The following is a 19153-nucleotide window of genomic DNA, read 5'->3' as shown; positions in this document are numbered from 1 at the left end:
ACTACTGTTTGCCTCAATTCCTTAGACTCCCTTCCTGCAAAAGTTAGTTCAGGTATAAGGATCTGCCCTGTATCCTCCACTGTGAATAGTCTCCTGCTTTTAATGTACTTAAATAATTTTTTGTTTTATGTTTTTTCAATGTGCTCCTCAACTTTCTTTTTAGCATCCTTATTGTCTTGCATTTATTTCACCAGACTTTGTGTTCCTTTTTATTCTCTTCATTACCCAAGACCTCCATTTTTGGAAGGAAACCGTCTTGCCTCTAACAGTTTCTTTGACTCTGTTTGCTAACCACACCGGCATTCTCTTGGCCCTGGTAGTACCTTTATGGATCTGTGGTATAAACTCCAGCTGAGCTTCTAATCTTGTGTTTCTAAACAGCTCCTAAGTATTTTGGAGTGATCTGACCCTCTGGACTTTGCTTTTCAACTTTTTTTTACCAATCCCCTCATTTTAGGGAAGTTTCCTCTTTTGAAGTGAAATATGACCATGTTGAGATTTTCTTGGCAATTGGCTATGGACATGTATGCTTAATTTAATAGCATTATGGTCACTGCTCCCAATCGGTTTGATAACACATCATGCACCAGATCTTGGATGCCATTTAAGATTAAGTCCAGAGTAGCTAACCCTCTGGTCGGTTCCATGACTAACTGTTCTAGGGCATAGTCATTTAGGGTATCTAGAAGTTTTACTTCTTTGCCATGACTGGAACACATGTAGCCAATCTATGTCAGGGTCATTGAAGTCATCAGAACTGCTGAGAGACCAGCAACTTTTGCTGCCTCTCTCTCAACCCTTTTCACCAACATTGATCATTAGAAGAATTTGTAACTAAGAACTTGCCCCTGAGTTTGCTTATTTCCTCTTCCCTCCCAATCTTATTATAAATGAAAAATGGGATATCCTATGGAGAAACTAGCGGCGATCCCCTGCAACCTTTGTAGAGGGGTCATAGCTCAAAAGTAGACCTTGCAAAAGATCCTATTACTGTCATTTATAGTTGAAAGGATCTCAGGCAGCAGTACCAAGAAAAGCTTTCCTGCTGAGGCCTTGGGGAACTGTTGCCAATCAGAATTGATAATACTGGGGTAGAAGGCCCAATATGTGACTCAGGAGAAAAGAGCTTCATATATTCATATGCCTCACAGCTGAGAACTACATATTATGAGACATACAAAGAGTTCCCAACCCTATGTTTTTTTGTAATGGTAATGTGGGAGCAAAACCAGGGCTGTGGAGTCGGTACACCAAACCTTCAACTCCGACTCAGACTCCTCTATTTTTCTACTGTCCGACTCAGACTCCTCTATTTTTCTACTATCCGACTCCAACTCCACCCAAAATTGCTTCTTGTCAATCAAAATTTATTTGGAAGTCGGAGTCGGTACATTGCTCCCGACTCCGACTCCTCCCAAAATTGCTCCCGACTCCGACTCCACAGCCCTGAGCAAAACATAACATGAGAACTAAGTTGGCTTTTGCAGGGCAGACTAGGCTGGGCCGAAGGGAACTCTTTTCATGCTTGCAAATCCCCCTCCCCCCAGTTGGGTGTTAGTTCATGTCTCTTCAGCTGGTTTCAAAATAGGAAACAAGCTCGGGTGCTGATGTGTATTTATAAAGGAGAATTGGTAAGCGGGGAATAGGTTCAGAAATAACTCAATTGCATCCAACAATTCTCCCCTGCAAATGCCAACTCCTGAGTGCCCACATATACTTTAGCCCAGCAAATTTGGACTTGAGAATATGCATTTGTCGAGAAAGCATACAGTTTCTCTTTCAGATCTTGAGCACTTGCTTGTCTATGTGATATCACAGCAAAGTTTCATGCTCTGTATCCGGGTGAAGGTGAAAGGAAAGAGGAAGGAGGAACTGGCCCAATTCTTCCCAGGTTCATGGTTCCTTTGTGATTGCATCTGGTTTCTAGTTAATCAGTTAAACTGAACTGGAATAGCAGGGAAGTGATAACATAACAATAAGTTAAAATAGTGTAGAATAGTTAATGGTAGCTGATGGAATAGTTTGGAAGGAAGCCTTAAGAACTGCAGTTTTCACTACATCCACTTTGACATGGGCTCCCTTGACATAGACCAATATCCAGATTGATCCGTAGTGAGCAGAACACATCCACATGGACTTTTCAACTTCCACTTTCCAGACGGGAGCTTTAGGGAAAGTATGCACTCCATGAGGTACAAAGGGCTCACAAAGGTAAGCAGTTTTGGATCTGGCCATTTAATCCTTATGACTATCATATAGATTCATAAATGTGATTGCTGTTTCTTCTTATTCAATCAGCCTTTTCCTTTCCACTCTTATTTACAACTATTCTTCTAATCCCTCCTATACTTTGCCATGTGAATGGGCTGTTATCACTCATTGTTAAATTCAGTAAAAAAAAAAATTAAAACATTTTTGGAATTTTGGGAGGGTCTTGGTAGTGGTGGGGTCACAAAAACCTTTTGGCTTCACAAAAGGGTACCTACAGAAGTAGCCTTTTAAAATATATATATTTTAATAAATAAAAATGATTTTTTAAAAATTGAAACAAATTTTTTAAATTTAACACACAAAAAACTTGACATCATAGCATCACAGTGGGAGTAGTCAATGCTCTTTTAAAAAACTAGTTAAAAAAACAAAATTTAATGACAAATTTGGGTGAGTCTTGCGGGGACCACGTAAACTTTTGGGGGAATAGATATAGCCCACGAGGCGCCACCCTTGGTCTATGCCCTAATATGATATAAAATAATACAGTTCAAGAACTTGATGTACATTGAATATGATGGTCTGTCAAATATATCTCTTTTTAAAAAACGTTTCTGTTATCATAGTGTGAGGCAACTCACCTCTCTACTCATTGCAATTGTTTCAGGAAACATCAGTGCTTCCTGAAGCAAACAGGTACAATGCAACTAGAAACTATTTATTTATACATTCATTCAACAAAATTTATATACCACTTGATTGTAACAAACATCTAGGCAGTTATGGCCTAATCAGGGTTCCCGTATGTTTAAATGTGCAAACATAGATATGCTTCAGGTCAGATGCTTAGAAAAGTTAGGATATATTTTCACTCTTCAAAAATGTATTTTTTTCTTTTGATGTCAACCAAATGTGCTCTAATAAATGGGTGAAAGAAATAAGTATGTTTCTTGATTTGGTCAGGTAGACACAGAAATCCACTGTAAAGAAAAACATGCCCAAATCAGCCGTAAAATAAGTCCACAAGAAGCTGCAGAGGTCTTCATAATGAATAGCATGCAAAGGAATACACACACAGGGAGAGCCCAGCTCTCTCAACAGTAGTAAAGGGGCTTATTTTAGATGAACAAGCACGTTGTGAAAGATTATTCCCCTGCCCACTACAGTGTCTAGTAAAACTGTGGGAAACAAATGACGTCCGAGCCACAGTGCCATGTATATCTCCAAAAGAAAAGGAGAGGGGAAGAGGGGGGATGCAGGAGGAGCACTATGCTGTAGTGTCTTCTAATGGTAGCCTTATTGTGCAATCTCTGGACACTGCAAAAAGCATGTTGTTTATGCCATAAAATGTCAAAATACAGCCTAGCCAGCAATGAGATAACACTGGTGGCTTCTGAGAATATATCACACAGTATTCCACCATTTCATCTGGAACTACTCTCTGAACTTGGACAGCTCAAATTTCAGTGTTGAGAAAATGCACCATCCTATTCCAGCTTTCAGTTATACACACACCACATAGTTAAGAGATAAGGCTAGGAATAAAATCTTCACGATAAACAAAACAAAGATACAAAACATGTTTTTTGTTTGCCTATCAATATGCAACAGTGCAGTTTTTGCCAGTTCCTTGGGGGAGGGGAGTGAATGGAAGATCCTTCTAGACAACTGCAGAATAACTCAGCGCACAGAATATGATTATAATATTGAGTAACGAAAGGGACAAATGAACAAAGGCTCAGTTCTGCTATAATTAACCACTTTTAAGACCTATCACTTTTAATGGTGACTTAAGTATGCACATCAAGTCCTGCGGGAGAATGAAGCATCTTTCCAATTGATATCAATAGCTTTAAAAAGTATTTAACTTTGGCTGTTTTTAAAAAATAGCAACTGTTTCCAGTAAACTTCATTTATTTATTTATACTCTGCTTTTGTCCCGTTCAGAGTGGGATCCACAAGGCTGAGACACAGGTGCAATTAACTCTTGTTTTATTAAAGTAATGGATACATCAAAAGCAGTGCGCTTCATAAGAATCTCTACGTTAGCTCACTAGAATTCCCTAACTACACTCTAGACATGCTCTGCAACGTGTGAAGGAAGTTGACTCAGCAGCTTAAACCGGAAAGCCGCAGTCTTAAGTAGGGAAAATCTTTGATCGTAATCTCTGACTCCTGCGCAAGTCCGACCTCTCTCCTGTCTGTTTCTCATGGCGTTGCGAGCAGGGTGATGGGGGGGCGTGCCTCCAGCGGCTCATCCGAAAGAACTGACTCCTTAGCAACAGGCTCTAGGTTGGGGGGCGGAGACGCACTTGGAGGCTCCCTCGAGCCGCTCGGTGAAGAGGGAGTTAACGCACGCTCAGAGGCAACCTCCGACAGCTCCCCTGATCTGTCTGGGGGTGGTGCACTCTCTTCTTCGGATATCGCGCCATCCGTGGGAATTGACCCGAACTCAGCCTCACACTCCCTCCCAAGGTCTTGTTGAGACTCCACCACTCCTGCGTCTTCCGCACCTCCAGGCAGCTGGGGAGTCTGAAGCTCATGTCTTCCCTCTCCCAAGCCCTCGTGGGTGAGCAGAGGCTCAACAGCTTTTCTATATTAACATGTATTCAAGTATAATTTGCCCAATGAGCAGGAAGGGGGACACTTTTCTACAGCCCATGTAAAGAGATTGAACCAACAACAAAGATAGCAAAGACACAATCAACTTTATTCACAGGCGACAGGTTACTGAATATCTATCATTAACACTTTTTTAAAAAGATATTTTTAAAGATGTTTTGTTTTAATGTTTTTAAAGGTGCTTTGGTTTAATATATTTTTAAAGATGTTTTGTTTTAATATGTTTTAAAGTGTATTAGTGTTTTTGTTTGCTGCCCTGGGCTTCTTCTAGGAGGAAGGGAAGGATATAAATTTAATAAATAAATAAATATCCACATGTGCTTCCACAGCATGTTAAGAAAAAAGATTTACCCCTCTTTAAACCAGTACACTCTGCTGTCCACACATCAAGATGCAGCCAGTGTAGATGACACACGGCTGGTATGTTAGATTTATAAGGAAGGTTATCCCACAAGAATTTTTTTTTAAGTGATCAATTAGGAACAATGGATATTTATATTATATACATAAAGAAAGTGTATGTTTTGATCAAATTACACCAAATAGCCCAAAAACATTATTCCACAATAAACAGGGTCTCAAATATTGAAGATATCTGAAATACAGGAATAAAATAAAAGCACCCAAAAGTCCACAAAAGATTCTGGATGTGTCCTTGGAAAAATGAAGTGACTGATGGGGAGCCTGTCACTTTGCCAAATACAAAAGATCTCATTCATGAAGCAAATTCTTTACAAAACTTCAGTAATCCATATTACACACTTGATACATTCTGATGACCATCCTTCCGCTTCCCAGTGCTGGCAAAACAAACCTCTCCACAGAAAAAGCACATTCTGTGGTTTAAAAGCTTTAGAGAGCCACAATATCCAACTTCCTCAAGAAGCATTCTTCATAATGTTAGCTGGCAGCGTTTGTTCCTTGAGGAAATTGTGTGCTATGGCTCTCAGGGCTCTGAGAAACCATTCAACTGCTGAACTTAATGAATGTGTGTGAAATTATGAAGAGTGCTCCTTGAGGAAACTGGGCACTGAGGCGCTCAGGGTTCTAAAGTAAAAAGTATATAACTCTTAAAATGTTCTGTGTAAATTTTCCTTTTTCATTGGAACTTTTACCGATCATGGGTATGGTTTGATTATATGCATGCTTATTGAGTTCAATGGGATTTACTCCCCTGCAATCATTCTTAGGACAGGTGAAACTGACCATAGGGGAGGAGCAGGAGAGGGAGGGACGGAGGCCTGGAGTGGGCAGTGGAGGAAGAAGAGGGAGAGGGGAGGAGGAGGGGAGAGGCAGGGTTGATCATTTGCATGCTTATTGAGTTCAATGGGATTTACTCCTGCACAATTATGCTTAGGATAGGTGAAACTGAGCATGGGGGGAGGGAGGGAGGGCTGGAAAGGGGAAGAGAAATGGAGGGGGGAGGGGAGGGGCGACATAGGGGAAGGGAAGTGGAAGAGATTGGGTGGGAGGTAACTAGGCAGAGGGAAAGCCCCTTTCCTTACCGAAAGAAAAACATTGTTAATAGTATCATTATTTTTCAGGGTTTCCCCCATCTTTTTATTCTACACCATGTAGAATATTCTTCCACCCAAATTTAAACCAAAGCTGTCCCTGGCCACATACACACTAGACCTTTATTCCTTTTTGAACCCCCAAATCCTGGGAAGTATAGTTTGTGAAGGGTGCTGAGAGTTGCTGGAGACACCCTATTTCCCTCACAGAGGTACACTCCCCAGAATTCTCTAATTTCAACAGATTATAAGACCACAGACAGAAAAAAGTTCAACAGGGGTCTGGATTTTTTTCCTATTGTTTTACACTTTGGACTCTGGATTTTCTCTGAATGTTTTGTGTATTGCCATGAAAACATAGACGGTTGTTAAGCAACTGTTTTTGAGTTCAAAACTATAAATTTTGTAAGATGTTGTTTTGAAATGAGCTTATGGGCAGCAGCAGAATGGCATGGGGATATTTTCAGTTTAACATGTCGGAATGTGAAAATCCATGCTGGCTATAACATACAGCCACTCTTGTGACTGTATAATGTAACAAACATCCTATCACTTATGTATGCTATAAAATGTGAAGCTCTAATCTTTCTTTTTTTTAAAAAAAAATGATGTGGCTACAAATACCCTATTTTCTAAGATATTTTAGTTTGAATGGTAACACCATGCAACGCAAATAAACTACAGTATTATCTATTTGCATGCAGCAGTTTTTTTGGGTGGGGAAGAGGACAGAAAAACAGATCTAGCATTGCAGAATAGAGAGATGTGTGTACTAGAAAGGGAAGCAGCAGCAGCAGCAGCAGCAGCAGCAGCAGCAGCAGCAGCAGCAGCATGGATAGCTCATAGGGCTACATGAGCTGTGAAGAACTGAGGGTGCTTCCTACTGATTCCTGTGTAATCACACTGGACCCAAAACATATTCAGGGAGTTGAAGAGTCAACCGAGAGGTCCATCAGGAGAGCACTGGCAAACGTTGATTCCCATAGAGATGGACAAAGAGGGATATCTCAAGGATACTAAAGGTGGTTAAAGAAGAAATGGGGCATTTGTTGAAATAAGTAGAATATACAGGTAAGTGGGAAGCCTAAGCAGGGTTAGGGCCCAAGTTGAGGAGCAAGTGGCTTGAGATGGATCATCATAGCCAAGCACAATTTATAGACAAACTAAAGAACTCAAAATATAGTCCGCAAAGGCCTAAAAACAAGACTCCTGAAATGATCCAGAGATTGTGAAAGTTTAATTGAATCAAACTGGATTGGGTAAATTATCAATTAGTAGAGTATTGTAAAATATCAGTATATTGATTGAGCTTTGATAACTGAACAGGTGTTTGATTTCCAACAACTGATCAATTAATGGAAATTAATTATGTGCATTTAAGTCATTGAGAATATTAATTATTAATTAATTAATTAATTAATTAATTACATTTGTATACCGCTCCATAGCCGAAGCTCTCTGGGTGGTTTACAATTGATTGACTAACTGGGTATATCAGTCAGAAAAAATAATTTACTTGTTGTCCTTAAGGGAATGGACGGGAATCAGCTCATTTTCCAAGGAAGTGGAATAAATATTCATTATCATTATACAGAAAAAGTCCAGAGGATTCAAAGCAATGAAGATAAGCCACAACCTAGATCAAGCCAGTTTTCTGTATGACATACATCCCGACTGAGGAATTTCATTTTAAGTAGCGCGTGATAATCCCTGGATATCAAACTACAGTATACAGTTTTTAGAAAATAAAGCAATATTGCTGAAGCAATTCCCTAGCGATTCAAGTGAGTGGAGAGAAAAAATAACCCCTGAAATGGGACAAACAGTAATTACACATAAGCCAAAAAAGAAACTGCCAGCCCACAAACTAAACAGGAAAGGAGTAACGTACCTGAAATTCAGACACTAGAACAGTACCGTAGTTAAGTATTTTCTTCTTTGGAGACAGAGAGAGAGAGAGAAGGTTCTAGGGTACACAGTCACTTCTCAGGACCTATCTCCACTATACAATTAAAGCAGTATCATACTACTTTAAACAGTCATGGCTTCCCACAAAGAATCTGTGAATAGAGTTTGCTAAGGGTGCTGAGCAGGGTTGCCAGGTCTCCAGTTTTCTAGATGGTCTGGTTCACAAGATATACACCAAAACATCAGCCGCCGCCATCCCGCAACTTCTATTAAATAAGCTCGTAGCTGGCTACTCTAACCCCGCCCTTTCAGGTTTGAAGCCAATAAGTGAAGTCAGGGTTGTGATTGACAAGGGATTTGTTGACTAGGCAGTAGCTAGATCCCATTGCAAGGCCAGAAAACTGTTGTTTTTTCCAGTTTATTTGAAAATCTCATAAACTAAGTATATAGCTTTCAGTCTTCTCTCTTGTGTGCAGCAGTCAAAGAAGTTTAAATTTTCCTGAGCCGTTGAAGAGGGCACTGTTTTGAAAACCTTCCCAATATGAAGCTTTAATCCAACACTCACTTTTCTGGGAGTAAAGCTGCAATGCTAATCCCATATATCCAGAGTAAACCCCATTGAATTCAATAGGACTTACTTTTGAGTGGACATGGTTAGGATTGTGGTGTAAATTGATGGGACTTTTGAGTGGACATAGCAAACAATTGTGTTTGCGTTGTAAATCTTTCTCTCCCCCTCCAATCCTATTTTTAAAGTAATTAAACAGGTCTTGCCTAGGTGTCACTGCTTTATTTTGTAGGAAACTAATACTGATTTTTTTAAAATGTTCTGCAATGACCAACAATAAACTATTATATGGGTTTATGCATTTTTACATCTCCAGTGTGTGTGTATATATGGAGTCTTTCCAACAACCCTGTGAGGTAGGGTTGCAGATGGGAAACCAAGGCAGCTCACAATAAGAAATAAATCCCTTTAAAATCCAAAAGCCATAAAGACAAGTATATAGTTGCATAACAGCTTAAAGTGGCACGATTCTGAATTTTGGGATGGGTGAGTGAAGTTCCTTATCACTTGAGATTGCAATTCTGTGCAAGTTTCCCCAACGACATCACAGGGCACTCCCAAAATAAAATCGCATGCATCCGTAGGGACCTAGACTCTGATGTTATGACAGATGAATCCATTGAAGTGTCCAGAACACGGTCTTGTCTTTCATTACTGGATGAGTTTCAGTTGGTGCAGCTTGAGGAAGTGGACAAGGTGCTTGGATTGGTGCGGGCGACCACGTCTGCTCTAGATCCTTGTCCATCTTGGCTAGTGAAGGCTAGCAGGACTAGTACCACCGGCTGGGCCAAGGAAGTGATAAATGCCTCCTTGAGTGAGGGAGTAGTCCCTAGTAGTCTCAAGGAGGCAGTAGTGAGACCTCTTTTAAAGAAACCTTCCTTAGACCCAGATAACTTGAACAATTATAGACCGGTGGCGAATGTCCCCTTTTGGGGCAAGGTTCTGGAGCGGGTGGTCGCCGCTCAACTCCAGGTGCTCTTGGATGAGACCGATTATCTGGATCCGTTTCAATCCGGTTTTAGGCCTGGTTTTGGCACTGAAACAGCCTTGGTCGCCCTGTATGATGACCTCTGTCGGGAGAGGGACAGAGGGAGTGTGACTCTGTTGATTCTCCTTGATCTCTCAGCGGCGTTTGATACCATCGACCATGGTATCCTTCTGGGGAGACTCGCGGAGTTGGGAGTTGGAGGCACTGCCTGGCAGTGGTTCCGCTCCTACTTGGCGGATCGTCACCAGAAGGTAGTACTTGGGGAACATTGATCGACACCTTGGACTCTCCATTGTGGAGTCCCTCAGGGGTCGGTTTTGTCCCCCATGCTTTTTAACATCTACATGCAGCCTCTGGGTGCTGTCATCAGGAGTTTTGGAGTGCGTTGCCATCAGTATGCTGATGACATGCAGCTCTACTTCTCCTTTTCATCTTTTTCAGGTGAGGCTGTCAATGTACTGAACCGTTGCCTGGCTGCGACAATGGACTGGATGAGAGCTAATAAACTGAGGCTTAATCCAGACAAGACCGAGATGCTGTTAGTGGGAGGTTCTCCCGACCGGATGGTGGATGTTCAACCTGTTCTGGATGGGGTTACACTCCCCTTGAAGGAACAGGTTCGTAGGTCTTGGGGTTCTTTTCGATCCTTCCTTGTCTCTTGAGGCGCAAGTGGCCTCGGTGGCAAGGAATGCATTCTACCACCTTCGGTTGGTAGCCCAGCTACCCCCCTATCTGGACAGGGATGACCTCGCCTCAGTTGTTCATGCTCTGGTAACTTCTAGGTTGGATTACTGTAATGCGCTCTACGTAGGGCTGCCCTTGAAGACAGTTCGGAAGCTTCAGCTAGTGCAAAACGCAGCAGCCAGACTGCTGACGAGGACCAGCCGGTCAGCGCATATAACACCTGTTCTGGCCCGTTTGCACTGGCTACCCATTTGTTTCCGAGCCAGATTCAAGGTGCTGGTTTTGACCTATAAAGCCTTACACGGCGTGGGACCGCAGTATCTTGTGGAACGCCTCTCCCGCTATGAACCGACCCGGTCACTTCGCTCAGCATCTAAGGCCCTCCTCCGGGTACCAACCCATCAGGAAGCCCGGAGGACAGTTACTCGATCTAGGGCCTTTTCTGTAGTGGCCCCCAAACTGTGGAACACCCTCCCCAAAGAAGTACGCCTGGCGCCGACACTTCTATCTTTTCGGCGCCAGGTTAAGACCTGGCTATGCTCCCAGGCATTTTAAGCGTTTAATGTTATAATTTTAAATCTTTTTTTGTTTGCTGTTTATGTTTACTGTTGGTAGGTTGATTTTATTGTGATATTCTGTATTTTAATCTTTTGTACACCGCCCAGAGAGCCACTCGCTATGGGCGGTTTAAAAATGAAACAAATAAATAAATAAAATAAATAAATTGAGTAATCCCATTGAATACATTGAGACTTGCTTCTGAGTAAACAATCATAGGATTGCACTATAAATATCTTTACAGGTTGTGTAAATAATAAACATCTTTGATCATCATGCTTATATAAATATTTCTTCATACTATGTCCCAATAAGTATCTGATTTTATACTGTGATTGTATATTATTATTTCCTCTACATTTTAACTTCTTCCTTGGTGTGGTCATGGTTCCCCTCTGTTGTTTTCCTCCTGAGGGGCAGATCAGGCTGAGAGATGGTGAGTAGTCCATGTCACCCAGTAAACGGTATAGTTCATTTCCATTTTAAAAAAATAATTAAAACGATTTACATGCAGGCAAAGTTTATTAAGTCGATCCAAACAATACATTTAAAGCACATCCAACTTGCATTTAAAGTGCATGACTTCCCCTAAAGAACCCTGGGAAGTGCAGTTTCCCCCTCACGGTCACAGTTCCCACCACCCGTAACAAACTACAGTTTCCATGATTCTGTGGTGCAATTCATGTGCTTCAAATGTGTGTTGAATGTGCTTTAAATGAATGGTGTGGATCTGCCCTAGATATGATGTGCATTCATTAGTGAATTGAAAAGAACAAGTGTAAAAAATACTTTTTAAAACAGGAGTAGCTCGGTGGTAGGGCATATGCTTTGCATGCAAAGGTCCAAAATTCAATTTCTGGAAAAGACTATTAGAGAGGGCTAATGCTAGTCCATGTCATCAATACTGAGCTAGATGGTAGCAAATGGCCTGAGTCAGTATAAGGCAGATTCCTTTGTTCCTAAAAGTGGAAAGAGATTCAAGGGCCACAGTGACTCCAAAATCTATTTATGCATTTTATTTACAACATTTATATACCAATTTATTGTAAAAAATCTCAAAGCAGTTTACAGAAAGAATTAAAACAATAAAATTATTGGCAAAAACAGTGAAAGACAGGTATTTAAAAACATTCAAAATAATAAAACCAACAATGAGTTAAAAACAGATAAAAAACACAATAGCTTCTACATGCCTGTGTAGGCTTGCCTAAACAAAAATGTTTTGAGCAGGTGCTGAAAAGAGTACAATGAAGGTGACTGCCTAATGTCAATAGACTAGGAGTTCCAAAGCGTAGGTGCTGCCACACTAAAGGACTGATTTCTTACAAGAAACAAGTACTATGTGGCACCCATAAAATGGAAAGCATACCTTAAACTTGGCCTGGTAGCAAATCAGCAACCAGTGCAGATTTCAGAGCAGAGGTATTAGATGCTGATAGGGTCTCACACATTTCAGCAATCATGCCACAGAATTCTGCACCAACCACAGCCACCGGGTCAGGTTGTGCTGCATGGGAATTTCTGTGACCTTAGCAGACTTGGCTACCAGGATTTTTTTAGTTCTGGTTTTTGGTTAGGAATTCTGACTGGTTGTGGGATGCTGAGTTTTCTGCCTTACTCATGGAAATATTGTTGTGGTTGGTATGGTATTGCATTTAGGAAATCATCACTATCTTTTTCTATTTGCATTTCATTTACCTTTAACCTCACTCCCTTACAGCCAAAGAAGCAACAGCAGTGGTTCCATGCACCCAGATGCACCTTGTTGGTTGCATGAAGGTTTGTGTTGGAATGTATGAGGTTCAACTCCAATTTGGTGGGTTGAAGCTGCATGGGGGTTAATAAGGGTAGCTAGAGAGCTAGACCTCTTGCTGGTTGAGGCTATACCTATCCCTTTGATCCTGCCGTCTCTTCCCTTCCTGCTAGACTGATAAGCAAAGGAATGTTGAATCCCAGTTCCTTCCCGCCTTCCCAAGTCTGTGTTCTCTTTCTCTCAAGAGGGGAGCAGACATCTTCTCTTTGTCTCTCCTCTCAACCAGGATGAGGGCGAGTACTGGGACCAGTGCTCGCTGCTCCAGCATAGCCAGTTAACCTAGATATAGAACTCTTTCCTATCAAGCATGTACTTTCAGAATAAAGTAGTTTTTTCTTATTTTAAAGCTTAAAGTCTCTGTTAGACTAATTTGCAGGGAAGGTAGAATCTTAGCAAAAATTCAAATACACACACACACAGCTTGCTCAATACTCTCCGTTCCGCAGCGCTATGCAACTTTGATACGCATCTCAATAGAGAGAAATTCCAAGAGTTTGTTTCTTGCCCAATAGTAGTAAAAGAGAATTCATAAGCTGCTGCCTGTGAAGGTAGCCCCAAACAAGAGTGTTTTCTCTCTGTCTGTTATTACTCACCGGAATTGGCTTGGCTGCCAAAGTAAATTTATAGGAGCCCACAGGGTAGAAAATCTTCTTACTCTTACTCATTTCTCAGACCTCTTTCTGAAGCGAAGGGTCAAATCTGTAAAAAAAAAGTTTAGAGCAGCCATGTTAAAATGTAGGGGCAGGGCATTCCATGAAGGGGTTGCTAACCTTGCTTGGATATGGATATCTTTGCAGAGAATCCCTAATCAAGCTTTACAAACAGCAAAATCCAAACTATATCTACTCAGAAGTAAGTCCTATTGAATTCATTGGGATTTCGTTCCTTTGTTGTTGTTAGGTGCCTTCAAGTCAATTACAACTTATGGTGACCCTATGAATCAGTGACCTTCAATAGCATCTGTCGTGAACCACCCTGTTCAGATCTTGTAAGTTCAGCTCTGTGGCTTCCTTTATGGAATCAATCCATCTCTTGTTTGGCCTTCCTCTTTTCCTACTCCCTTCTGTTTTTCCCAGCATTATTGTCTTTTCTAGTGAATCCTGCCTTCTCATTATGTGTCCAAAGTATGATAACCTCAGTTTCATCATTTTACCTTCTAGTGATAGATCTGGTTTAATTTGTTCTAACACTCAATTATTTGTCTTTTTTGTAGTCCATGGTATGCATAAAGCTCTCCTCCAATACCACATTTCAAATGAGTGGATTTTTCTCATATCCGCTTTCTTCATTGTCCAACTTTCACATCCATACATTGAGATCGGGAATACCATGGTCTGAATGATCCTGTCTTTAGTGTTCAGTGATACATCTTTGCATTTGAGGAGCTTTTCTAGTTATCTCATAGCTCCCTTCCCCAGTCCTAGCCTTCTTCTGATTTCTTGACTATTGTCTCCATTTTGGTTAATGACTGTGCCAAGGTATTGATAGTCCTTAACAAGTTCAATGTCCTCATTGTCAACTTTAAAATTACATAAATCTTCTGTTGTCATTACTTTAGTCTTCTTATTTTATTTATTTATTTATTTATTACATTTATATACTGCCCCATAGCCAAAGCTCTCTTGATGTTCAGCTGTAGTCCTGCTTTTGTGCTTTCCTCTAACTTTCATCAGCATTCATTTCAAATCATTACTGGTTTCTGCTAAGAGTATGGTATCATCTGCATATCATAAATTATTGATATTTCTCCCTCCAATTTTCACACCGCCTTCATCTTGGTCCAATCCCGCTTTCTGTATGATATGTTCAGTGGATAGATTAAACAAGTAGGGTGATAAAATACACCCCTGTCTCACACCCTTTCCGATGGGGAACCAATCGGTTTCTCCATATTCCATCCTTACAGTAGCCTCTTGTTCAGAGTATAGATTGTATATCAGGGCAATCAGATGCTGTGGCACCCCCAATTCTTTTAAGGCATTCCATAGTTTTTCATGATCTACACAATCAATTAGTTTTCCATATTTCTTGACAAACGTTTGTCAAAATTTGGACAGATTCAGTCTCAGTAGCTTGTAGCAACTCTATTGGTATGCCATCTGTTCCTGGTGATATGTTTCTTCCAAGTATTTTAAGAGCAGCTTTCACCTCACATTCTAAAATTTCTGGTTCTGCATCATAAGGTTCCTCCGTGAATGAATCTGTCATCCTGGCATCTCTTTTATAGAGTTCTTCAGTGTATTGCTTCCATCTTCCTTTTATTTCATCTTGATCAGTCAGTGTGTTCCCCTGTTGATTATTCAACATCCCTACCTGTGGTTTAAACTTCCCTTTAATTTCTCTAATCTTTTGGAATAGGGCTCTTGTTCTTCCCTTTTTGTTGTCCTCTTCTATTTCTATAATTACTATTCTTACTATTCCTTAGTCAGTGTGTTTAGAATTTCAGCCTTCAGGGGCATCCATCTTTACTCCTGAGTGCTCCCATCTAACATCTCCACAACACTAGGCTCACTTCTTTCTATAAAGGCCTTGTGGTGACTAGCCTGGCCTGAGGGCACTTAAACCCTTCTTGCCAGAAGCAAGTAGGCTAGATTATATGTTCCCTACCCAGGCTCCATCTTTTAGTTAAGATTTCTATCTTGATTTCCAATCAGATGATTTTTTTTTAATTGTATGCTCCAAGCAACTGTGGTTGATGCTGAATGTATCATGCTTAATGGCATCACTTGGGTCTGTCCCTGTGATATCACTAAGCCCCGCTCCTGAAATCTCAGGGTTTGGGATGATTCTGACCTGGCATCCCTAGTGCTGACAGTTGTTAGGATGCCCCTGTTCCCCTCACAAAGCAACAATACCCAGAGTTCCCTGGGAAGAGGGATTGACAGTTAAACAACTATGAGGATTGTAGCTCTGTGAGGAGAATGGAAAATGAAATGGACTGCCTTCAAGTCGATCTCGACTTATGGCGACCCTATGAATAGGGTTTTCCTGGTAAGCGGTATTCAGAGGGGGTTTACCATTGCCTCCCTCTGAGGCTAGTCCTCCCCAGCTGACTAGGGCCTGCTCAGCTTCCCACAGCTGCACAAGCCAACCTCTTCCTTGTCCACAACTGCCAGCTGGGGGTCAACTGGGCTCCTTGGAACTATGCAGCTTGCCCATGGCTGCACAGGTGGCAGGGCACGTAACCCGACTCACTCACTGTGGGGGTGATATTTAGCTGGCCCTTGATATGCAGGAGACATGAGCAGGTATTTGAACTCACAGACTCTGTACTCCCAGCCAGGCTCTCCTCCCCACTGTGCTATTCCCTCAATTATAGTTCCCAGGATTATTCAGGGGATTGCTGTTTAAAGTGGCATGTTACTGCTTTGAATATATAGTGCAGATGGGTCTTAATATTTATCTACTACATAGCTTAGTACCCCCCCACACACACAGAGAGAAATGTGTACACATGGGTGTGCATGCACACACACATATATACTGTCCCCTATCTATTTAGAGTCATGGAAAATTGGGTTTGAGGACACAGTTTTGAAGTTGGGCACAACTGTTTTATGAAATGCCAACAGCCAGAACTATGTTCAATGTATGTCTTTCAGAAATACTCAGGTTGACACATAGAAGCGTGTCTCCTCTTAGCATTTGTGACAGAATCTCTGACTATTGCAAAGTGGCAGATTCTGATATATAAACATTATTGGTGAGTGAGGAGATAAACTATTGATTTATGCAGATGTCATGTTGTGTTTGAACAAGTTCCTTTAAAAACCATTATAGCCTCAGTAATTATAATCTATGAGGTTTCTAGATATCTGGATATAAACTGAATTAGGCAAGTCGGAATTATTTATCTATTTATTAGGTTTATATCCTGCTGTTCTTCCAAGTAGGAGCCTAGAGCAGCCAAAGAATTACTTGGGATAAAAATGGGAAAGGGCCAGGGAATAGGAAATAACCTCCAAGATTGGGTTAAAGTGAAAAAACCAACCTGTTAAATTTTTGAGGATAAGGATCAGTGCAGATCTTATCACACTAAATCATGAGCCCCTACTTGTTCAACTTGAAATGGTCATGGTCAAGAAGATCAACAGTCAAGATGTAGTTGGGGCTAAATTGCTGCTTCTTTTCTTTAGCTTTTTTGTACTATTTCTTTTTTGTCACAGAACAGTCGCTAAAGAAGCGGAAGAGTGTGCTCTCATTTGGCAAGGCAAGAAAGCTTTACAAATGGACTAGCGGCATCTAATGCTAAAATCTATTATCAGGCTGCTAAGCTGAACTGGGCTAGTTCAATAATTTAATCAAGAACACATTGTGGGGGGACGTGGCTTTGGAGGAAGAACTTGCTTCTGTAACACTAAGAGCAATATTATAGCTGTCTTCAAAAGAACAGTCTATACAACTGTGCAAATCATTAACCTCTAAGTTCTTAGAAACATAGAAGGGGAACTTCTGGCCCACAGGCTATTTAGGCCCAGCAGCAATACTCATTTGGCCCTTGAGACCATTTTCTCTAAGCCACACCCACCTGCCCTACACCTGATGTCATATATGATGCCAAGCGTGGGGCAGAAAGCAAGGTTTACAGCTGATCAGCGGTGCCTGCAAACTCCTGTGCTTTTGCCCACATGACTTGATTGCAATCCATATGGGCAAAGGAAGTGGGGGTTGCTGATTGGCAATACCTGCAATTCCCTGTGCTCTTGCCCTCAGCAAAGGAAAATGCTTCACCTGATGTCATGGTGATGTCAGGTGACTGACATTATGTCAGGTGATTTGACATCTGTCAAAATATAGACCAATGGGAGACGTCAGCATCTGACCACTTGGAAGATCCAGTTGCTCACCTCTGCTCTGTGGCAAGGGTAGTGGACCTATCTGCATGATCCAACCCCATAGGCTGATGGGATGTGCAGGGTTCCTGAGAGAATTCAAGCATGGCCAGTGTTTTCTGTCAAAATCCTTATCCTTCTATATTATGAAGAGATAATAGTTGACACAATCACTCTCAAGTATCCTGTCTCACTGAACAGAGCCCATTTGGTCCCTTGATTTACCAGAGTGATGAAGCAGAGTGGCCGACCTGAATGCAAGCAACATGAACCTGACTGAACAAAAGCAGCAACCGCTCATTTTTGAGCCCACTCTATGGCGGTGATGATGACAAAGAAGCAATAGTTTTGGGGCTACAAGAGAAACCAAGATGTCTAAAAGAATCAAGAGGCTCATACTGCCCCTATACATGTCCCGGCACATGCCATCCACCAGTGGGTTTTGTAATGCTTCAGAAATTAACAGAACCTGTTTGACCTGAGACAACAAATAGGAAAAAGCAATGAAACAATCCCTCTAATAATATCACCTTTAAAAGCTACTGTCTGTCTGCAGCCTAAGTGTGAGTGGATGATTCGGGAGGCTCAGTGTTCTCCATCTACTAGTAACAGGGGAAAGTTTAGATAACAATTTCCTCACCTCATTGTACTTAGAAGCCAAAACTACACATTGTGATATTGCATTTAACATGATTATCTTTAAAATTCAATAGCATGCTGCAGGGGTTGGGTGGTGGTGGAAAGGAATCATGATGGGACCAATGGCAGGCAGGGAATTTAACCCTTTCCTCTGCTGCCATTCTGATGAGCCCTGAAGTTTCCATTTGTATTGGAAGAAAAGCTTCCATTGGCACTAATGGGAGCTTTTCTTCTGATGCAAATAGCTTTGGAGAGCACTGGGAACCTTCATCCATGACGCAAAACATATTTGGTGTAGAATTATTTTGCAGTACTTCATTTAAACTCTTTTGCTGCAAAGCAGGGAGTGAAGGAGGGAATAAGAGTTGAAGGGCTAGGAGAAAATGGAAGGAAGAAGGATGTTTGCCCAAGGCTCATTTATATAACACCAAATCATCATTTGGTGTTACATCTCAACTGAGTACTATTTCATCCTTCAGTTGTCTTCCACAACAAAATCATCAGCTGACTGCATGAAAGGGCATGGGATGTTTAGCTCTGAGTATCTTACCTGCAATCTCCTATCCTGTATCTTCTGGCAAAGCTCAGACAAAGGGTTAATTTGACTTAGTTTTAGCACTATCACAATGAAAGATTATGAAGGAAAAATTTAAATTCTCTGCAAGACATATTTGCCAACATATATCTCCTGTCCATTTTTTAAAACAGCATGTTATTAAAGTTAGGATTTACTGACTGAATTAGAAAATGTGGAGTCAGGACAGTAATTTGTTACACTGTTTTATGAAAGTTGGAATAAAAAGCAATAAAACAGTA

General features: G+C 41.2%; 1 protein-coding gene across 10 annotated transcripts in view; it reads right to left on the bottom strand.

The window, feature by feature from the left end:
- The window catches only part of RAD51B (RAD51 paralog B), a 560435-nt gene that overhangs the window by 294171 nt on the left and 247111 nt on the right, over positions 1–19153 (bottom strand). Inside the window, exon 9 of one of the 10 annotated variants that reach the window (XR_009760688.1) lies at positions 13460–13565. The exons of the other annotated variants lie outside the window; for them this stretch is intronic. The gene's annotated coding sequence lies outside the window, so the exon portion shown is untranslated. The remainder of the gene's footprint in view (positions 1–13459; positions 13566–19153) is intronic. 10 annotated transcript variants of the gene reach the window in all.

This window comes from Rhineura floridana, chromosome 2 (assembly GCF_030035675.1).
Source record: "Rhineura floridana isolate rRhiFlo1 chromosome 2, rRhiFlo1.hap2, whole genome shotgun sequence".
Lineage (NCBI taxonomy): Eukaryota > Metazoa > Chordata > Lepidosauria > Squamata > Rhineuridae > Rhineura > Rhineura floridana.
The sequence above is the reverse complement of the archived record's forward strand: the minus strand, read 5'-3'. Positions and strand labels throughout refer to the sequence as shown.